A 9,227-nucleotide genomic window follows, 5' to 3' on the forward strand; every position below is an offset into this window, starting at 1 on the left:
AACAATAAAAATTGTCTCTTTTTTTTCTCTCTTTTTATCAAAATAAATAAAATAAAATTCTTCTTCTTTGCTCCTTTTGCTTTGCTTTGCCTTTTACTCCAAGTCTTTTGATGTCCACCAAAAACTTTGGCACAATTTTCTTTTGCTCCAACTTCCAAACCTGAAAAAAAGGACAAAAACCCAGAAACGTAAAGAAGAATAAATAAATAAATAAATAAAATCTAAAAAAAATGCTAACTAAATACAGGTCCGCGTCGGCGCGCCAAAAATTGATGAATTCTCAAAAGTGATTGTAGTTGTAGTGGTAAACAGGGTCTTTTCAGACTTGTGAAGAAAACAGTTTTAGATTTAAATTTACACAGGCAAATAAATTTGTTTGAAAACTTTAGGGAAAATACACCAAGACTTGGATTCCACCATTGACCCATTATTTGATAAATTCTAATAATTAATATTCATGCAATTTTTCTTTTATAGTGATTCTAATATTATGCCTTTTGTAGATTTTGAAGTAATAAATGTAAACACCAAGCATGAAACATCAAGAGTTTTAAACTAAGCATGCTCCATCAAAATGAATCACAATTATTCAATAAAAATCAGTTTTCCAATAAAAATTCCATGCAAATAATCATGTAAAAATATTGTAAATAAATAATAAAGTTAGAATTATACCATAAATATGGACCAATGGCTTCGTGGAGGTTTAGCTACTCATATCAAAAACTTGATCAAAATGGCTTAATAGGTGTTTTTATTGATGATATGGTGATAAAGAGAAGTTTGCAACGCTGTATAAATGTTACAACGTCACTGTTACAAAGATGAGTAATGTCGTTTATAAACGATACATCTCTAGCGCTGTTGAACTACGACACATTGTTTCTGCTTTAAATACTATTCAAGAACGACGGACTTTGAGAGTCCGTTCTTCGTGTTCTTGAAGGTCTTCAATGGCGGACGCAGCAGCAACAACAAATCTCGTAACTCCTTCTTCTCGACTCTCCTCAACTCCCAGTTCTCTCCTAAGGGTTTCTACCCCTTCTATGACAAAAACCCAGCTATATATAGCCTTCAGATTCCCTAGAAACTCGATCAAATTCGAGAATAATTATCTTATTCCTCTCATGCAGTTTGAACAATAATCCCTATTCTGTTGCTTTGTACGCGTGTTCTGGCCAGTTCTTACGCTCCAAACTTATCTTAAGATTTGAACAAGGCTAGATACACTTTACTCCAGCATAAAACTCTCCCAGAATCTCTTAAAAATCGCTTTGAAAGTTAAACAGAAAACAAGTCTTCTGTTGAACTTTTATTCGATCCTCCGGCCATTCCAGCCCAACTTGATTGCTGAAATCACTTGCGTTCGGCCTGTTTAGCCTTAACAGGCCTAGCCCAATCAATTTCCAAGATTTAATCCCCTCAAAACTCGCTCAGAATCAAAGTCGAAATCTGCTTGCTGTGTAAACTTTTTTTCCCGCCAAATTTACATTTGAATTTTTGAATAAGAAAAGGGGTGCCCCTAATCCAATTCGCTGGTGCCTTTAACCGATGGGTGCCTTTGGGGTGGCCCTTATCCAACGTGTGGGTGCCAAAATCGCTTCCTCCGGGATGTTTTCAACACTTTTTCGGGATTCCTCCGGGGTACTTCCGGTACATTTCTGGGGTATTTCCGGTGCGCTATCAACGGAGGTCCAAATGCCATATTTTTAGCCGATTTCGCCGCAAAACCTTATTTTTCCAAAAACACCTACAAATAAATAAAATACCGTAACAAGTACAAAAATGGTTACTAACACTATATACAATTGGATTATATTAGACACATAAATGCGTCTATCAGTGGGTATGGGGTGAAGGAAGGATGACAATTTCCACAATGCTCTGAAGACGTTACAAGTAACTCTCCCTTATTTTGAATTTTACACTTTACCAATAAAGACACCGCCCCAACTAAAGCCCAAAGTACTTTGACGACTTCTCTTTTGGGTAAAGTAGTTAAAGACATGGACAAAGTTATGAGTTGCCAGACAGACAAAAAGCAGTTTGGTTGCCTGTGGGCAGTAGATACCTAAGATTTCTTCCCTGCTTTCCCGATTGAGGGATTTGGAAATAAGATGTCACCCTTGGAGTATGATGGCATACTTAAATGCAGATTGATGATCCCCTTACACCCTTCAGATACCCATTGTCCTGCTTGTTTCACAGGGTGTCTGGATTCTTACAGAGAATATACAATTCATTGCATGGTAGACCCAGGATTTAAACATATACATTATCATATGAGGGATACTTTGTATGAGGTATTATGGAGAGCCGGTATTTTAGCAAAGAAAAAAGCGGTTATCAACTCTTTGAGAAATCCACTTGAAGGAAGGTCAATACTTAGGCCCGCTGATGTTTTTATTTTTGGGTGGACTAACGGGAAACACGCATGTGTTGACCTCACTAAGGTTTCTTCCTTAGTAGGCATTGGACATGGCACATTTACAATTGGACAAGCAGAGTACCGAGGGATGATTCTGATAAGATAGGGAAACATGAGAAAGCATGCCATGATAATGAACATGCCTTTATTTCTTTCGATTTTGGTACATTTGATTTTTTGGCTCCAGTGACGGTTGGACTCTTCAAGAGAGTCCAGAAAGTTATGCACAATAATATCATAATGGACACTTAGTCATGATAATAATGACACTGTTAGAGACATTTGTAAGGTAAGAAATCTTGTCAAAGGAACATACCATATAAGATGGAAAACTAGTCTTAACGGCCTCTTCTATGTTAAAGCTTCTTATAGAATTATAAGTAGCGTTAATCATAATACACAATTATGGCTGCACATGACATCAACCTACCCGACCAAACCGCCGACCGATCATGTATGAACTGAACCAACCTAACTCCAATTAATTTAACATCCCTAAGTGGTATGAATTCTTTCAACCCAACCTTGCTCTGGTGGCCTGCAGTTGAATTGCTATTTCAACCGACCACGACATATGCCGACCGATCATATTTATGATTGATTATATCCTTTGGTTTATCATCTGTGTATATAATTCCCTCCTCTTCTTTATTTCCCTCAAGCCCTAAATTGAATTTTATTGTTTTAATTTCTCTCCAACAGAACTTTCGTGGCAGAACACCATTCTTCACTTCATCTCGTACGCATCACTACCATCACCGCAGCATCTTCTCGTACTTGATTTCAAGTGTAGGAGAGAGTTTGAATAGATTTTTGTTAGAATTTCATAAATTGAAAATTTAAAATTTGGGAGAATTCTTTTCAAAATTGGGTTTAATTAAAATTATTGAGATATTGTTATGAATGGGGTTTTGTTTGATTTTTGAATTTTATTAATTTTAATTGTTGAATTTTGTTTTTAGTTAGGATTTATAGTTCTTTTATTTTCCTTTCTGTTTTTGTGAGAATTCTCAAGGTAAAAGAAATAAATTTGAAAGAAAATAAACTCCAACGGCAACTACTCTCTCTATTCAACAATGTAAAAATGGTGCGTGACGGTATTATAAAAAAATGTTCTTTAGGGTATTTTGTTCTTTATGTAATCATGCATGATTGTTAAGTGCGATTTTTTTTCCTTTTGAAAGTTTCCACGACAAGAGATAATCATGCATGATTACATGAATATAACCGATAAACCGATCACTGATCTACCCAATAGAAAATCGGTTAAAACCCGACTATTACGATGTATTGGTCGGTATTATTAAAACCCGATCCGAACCTAACATTGTATAGTCATATACACAATATGTGGCTGAACACGTAGATTTTCCTTGGATTTGATTTTGGAATGCTTCTCTACTTTCGAAGATTTTACATTTTTTGTGGAAAATGTATTCGCAATTGTCTACCTATAAAGGAAAGTCTTTCTAGACATGTTACAAATATTAGTTCCTTGTGTCCATTATGCAATAGTGAAAGTGAATCCGTTGATCATCTATTATTGAATTTTCAGATAAGTAAGCAGGTTTGGATTGCAGGGGATACAAACTTTGCAGGAATTATGGGAGAACAGTCTCTCAAATACTGGGTTTCTAGCGGGTTCACATTCAACAGTGGTGCAGGAAGGTTTAGTTGTTGTTGCAAGGTATACTTTATGGAACATCTGGAAAGCCAGATGTCCATGGATATTTGATAATACCAGGGTGCAGGTAGATGTGACTTTAAGACAAGTAAAAAGAGAGATGCTTAAGTGGAATGAGCATCTAAGAAAACAAAGAGAAAGAATTCTGGATTCTAACACATTTAGATAGGTAGTTAAATGGAGTCTTCCTCATTTCGATTTTCACAAAATTAACTTTGATGATGCTTTTCTTAAAGAAAATAAAACTAATAAATATGATTTAACTTTGATTGATGGTGAAGGAAACTCTGGTGGAATTTGGTGTATTCCGGAAGTATCTGATGATGAGGAGTATTTTGAGGTTATATCATCATGGGAGGCAACCAAATGGGCTAAAAGAAATAACATTCAAAAGTTGCATCTAGAAGGAGATAGCATGAACGCAGTCATGGCCACAAATGGTGTAATAGGATTTATTATATGGATGAATAATTTCATTATTATGGATTTCAAGGAGTTATCAAATATTTTCAGGAGTTAGGACTGAATGAGGTAGCCCACTGTTTGGCTAAAGAATCTAGGCTAAGTAGTAGTTCAATTTATTGGGATAAGATTCTCCTTTTTGACTGAAAACTCTTATCAGAGATAAACTATACGTAGATTCTTGTTAAAGTTAATGAATATCTTCTCGCTGGCGTGATTAGTTTTTGCTACTTTATCGTGTGTAGCTGAAGACTAAAGTTGGTTCATGAGATTTTCAAGAGTGAATTATCTTTTGAGGGTTTGTTTACCTATTTGATTTCTAATTTTCTAGATGTGGAAGTAGGAGGCCCATTTGGGTCTCCTTAGAAGTTATGATTTTTTTAGGGGTCTTTTTGGGCTCTTTTTAAAGTTATGTTTGATACCCTTTTAATTTATGGGGGTTGGGGCCTTCGAAGACCCTTGTAATTCTTGTAATTACAATTCTTCCTTTAATAAATTTTTGACCTAGCAACAAAAAAAAATAACGAATATTTTTTCCTATTAAAACAAAAGAAAAAGAAAATAACGGTTTTTCATCTTTCATTTATCTCCCACTTCACTCCAAAAATAAATAAAAATAATCCTAGAACTTCCTTCTTCATATTGCTCATATCTAGTCTTTTCAGACTAGATTTGAGCAATGATTTTTAGTTTTTTATGAATAAAAATAATTTAATTGAGGTTTTTAGGTTTTATTTTTGTTTTTCTGGTGTCTATGGTCGCATTTCTTCGCTATTTGGGCGATCTTTACTTCGTCGGTAGGACAATTTTTGCTTCGCTAACAGTGATTCTTTCAAGTCTCCATAGTGTTTTTTGGTTTTCTATTCTCGAATCATCAAGAAAATCAACGATTCTGCTCCGCGTCGCTTTAGATTCAAGAGGGATTCAGGGCATCCAGATTCTTTTGGATCTACAAGATTTTGGGAAAAATACTCCATCTTATTTGGAGCATCTCTTATTAAAGAAGATAATCATTTTAAATGGTCGGAATTGGTTTCGATCATATAATCATTCATCACTACTACATCTACAAAGATTGGATGTCTTTGTGGTTCACGGCTCTTTCTCTTTGTGATGTACTTGCAATTGGTATCGTCATTTTTATTTGGGTTTAGATTATCTTGTATTTTTGTGTTTTTATAATCTTGTAAGCAATCATGTAAACACTATTTTACTTTGAATAAATTGAACGTTTCTCTTTAACGTAGCTCATGCGTTTACTAACCATACCCCAAAAAAGTTATAGCGAAAAATCAAAGTTACCAAACAAGTCTTAAATTTTTTACTAACAATCCGACTTCTTCTACAAAATCAAATTATAAACCCTAACGTCTTTTTTTTCTAATCCAAACTAAGTTATACTTCAGTTTATTTCTAATTGTTCTCTAACAATTCTTACAACTTATCCTATTATAAACCTTAAATTTTTATTTTTTTTCCAAAACAAACTAAACCTAAATCACATTTTCTCTAAAATGATGTTATTTTTCCTAAATCATGATTACAATAATATCAATTGAGGTTATATATTCTAATTATTGCCTTCTCCACAACAATATCAATCGAAAATCGAAATGAAATCAACTAAGGTTTGATTCTTTTCCTAGAACCAATTTTCTGAAACTCCATAAGCATTATTATTTTATAAAAAAAAAAATTCTCAAATGATTTCGTTAAATTGAGTATTCTTAAAGATCAACAATTATGTCATAGATACATTTAATTATAAATATAATTAACTTTTTTTTTGTTTTTTGTTTTTTGATTTAATGATATGATAATTTATTCAATTATTTTGGGCTATACGTTGTTTTGGGGGTAAAAATTGATTCTGTTGTTTTTAGTAAATTTGGGTATGTTGATGAGAAATGAATTCAAGATCTAAACAAATGCACTGCACGGGAGTACTTTTAGATTTGAGAGATCAATCTGTAAGACTCTGGCATAAACCAAGAAATGGTCGTTCCAGATTCAATTCGGTCACAAAGTGAAGGAGAAGGGTTGATCTTATGGAGGGAAGAGAATAAGGTGTTTGAGATCAAAATGTTGAATTATGAAGGTGCGACTCTTTTATGACTTGATCAGAATGTGGAACTGGCTTGCAGAATGTAAGCTATCAGTTCTCGGTGATACTTGTGTGATCACTTTCGTTGTGTTTTGTCCAAATAGGTTGAGAACCTATTTATACAAGTCATGTTTGAGCACCTCTGATCTCATAGGAAGCGAGGGTGATTAAGCAGTGGAGAAGTGGGGTTTTGTAAAAGTGGTGATCACCACGTTTCCATTACGAGGGAAAAATGCTCACACTTTCACCCACTACTCTCATTATTGTTAACCGTCTATCCTTTCCTGACACTTTCTCGTAATGGGAGCGTTGCACGTCGCACGCTGTAAACCACCAGACCAATACCCCATTGAGTCTCACTCAGTTTGTGACATGTTTGATGTCTCGAGTAAATGGGTCAAGTCGTGAGACTCACCGCTAAAAGCATCACATAGCGCTTTTAGGTCAAATAATAAGATTATTTGTGAAATCAATATTTACAAAACATCGCTTATAATAGATGTATATAAAACATCTCTTTTATACAAGCAGCTGAAAATAATCGATGTGCAGGAAGCATCGTTGTTTTACAGCTTGTTCAAATTAGTCGCAAATTGAACGTCTTAAAAAGTAGCATGACCGGCCAACTTTGGGAGATCATTTGAGAACCATATGAATGAGCTACCACTTGGTCGATTGCTCCCTGTGTAGGAGGGGTGGCCGATGATCACAGTGTTATCCTGTTCGCCTCCTGAAAATAAATCTAAGCCATCCGACTATGCTAGCGAAGTTGGATGGACGATATGATTTTCCGAAGTTGCGTACTGCCGTTGGATTATGCAAACAGCGTGAACAACCTCTTTTGGGTGATCGTTCGGAGGCCATATAAGCAAGATGTGGCTTGGCCGATTGATAGGTGTCAGATATTGCATTATTTCTTGTCATTTTATTGGCACTTATCCCTTTTTGCATACCATAAATTCCCCTTTTGTAATGAATTATGTATTCTACTCTCCTCAAGGATAAATATTTTATTTTACTTAATTTTGCATTTTTGGGTTCTATATAAATCTCGGATGAGTTGCGGAACGAAAAGAGCAAAGAAACGGCAAAGACTCCAGCAGGAAGGAAGCAAAGAATGATGTTTGCAAGAGCCAGATCAATTAGAAGTAGGCTTGAAGAGGAAGAATTGTTCTTAAAGAAGATATGGGCTTGGCATACCCAAGGCCCAAAACCCTTACCCAAATCCATTTCCATTATCCATACCCATTTCCATGAGAAACGTCAGATTGGATCCATTGGATCATCCAACGTTCTCTTCATCATCGTGCATCAAATTCTGAAGCTTCTGTCAAACATCATAGTACCTAACTCCCATGTGAATCGTTAGATTTGTTGTATCACTCATCCAACGGTCTCTACAAGCCTTCTCCATATTAGCCGTCCGATTCAATCTGAAGTGATCATCCAACGCTTTCTCTACATGAACCATCCAGTTTGCTACATTCGCCTTACACTCTAGGAACAAATATCTACCCATTCACCCAAACACTCCCTTCCTCCCAAACCATCGAGCTCTTCTCTTCCCCTCTCTTCTTCCCAAAACCCGTATGCAAATTCCGCCACCACCATGTCCTGTCCCCTGCCACCATCTCCATCACCCCATACCCCGACCACCACTTTCCCAACCAACACCTGCTCTAGTTCTTTCCTTCTCGGTTAGAGCTTCTCCCTAGACGCTACAACCAAGAGAGACAGAACTACGGTTAGGGTTTTCGAGATGATTAGATGGATTTCAGAGACGCAAGAAGGAATGGGTCAAGCATCAGAGTGTCGATGAAGGACAAGGAGACAAAATCAGAGAGGAGGTAAAGGATTTTTCGATTTGAATGAAAACCTAATTTTGGAAATTTGGGGGAAATTTTAAGAACCCTAATTTTGGGGTATAAATAGAAGATGATGTATGTGAGTGTGAGGGTGTTCTTGGGTTAGCCAATTTACCACCCATTTCTGTTTAGTTAGGGTTTAATTTCAAGTTTAAGAATTCAATTTCAATTTTAGGGTTTTGTTCAATTTCTGATACCTTTTTCTTATTTGCTGATTCAATGTTATTGATACATGTTTACTGATGTTGTTTAATGTTTAATATCTGTTTTTGAATGTTTAATTTTAGTTTGAATTTCAATTTCTATTTTAGTTTCAATTTCAATTCCTGTCCTGTTTTAGTTTGAGTTCCAAGTTCATGTTTGCTTCACCACTGTTAGTATTAGTTTAATCTCAGTTCATAGTGTATGTCCTGTTTTGAATTCAAGTTAATGTTAGTTGATGTTTGTTAGTTAGTAGTATAGTTTGATCATGTTCTAGTTCTTTCACTGAGGTTTAGATGAAACCTTAGATTCCTAAGCTACTGCACTGCTGGTTGTAATTGTATACTTGTAGATTTAATGCCTAAGATAACTAGGATCAACTAGGCTTTGAACCAACACTGAGTTGAACTTTAATTAGCCAACTAGTGTTAGGATTAGAGAACTCTAGGTGTTATCCTCTTTATTCTACCTATTTGATCCCTG

The sequence above is a fragment of the Papaver somniferum genome, unplaced genomic scaffold, assembly GCF_003573695.1.
Source record: "Papaver somniferum cultivar HN1 unplaced genomic scaffold, ASM357369v1 unplaced-scaffold_81, whole genome shotgun sequence".
NCBI lineage: Eukaryota > Viridiplantae > Streptophyta > Magnoliopsida > Ranunculales > Papaveraceae > Papaver > Papaver somniferum.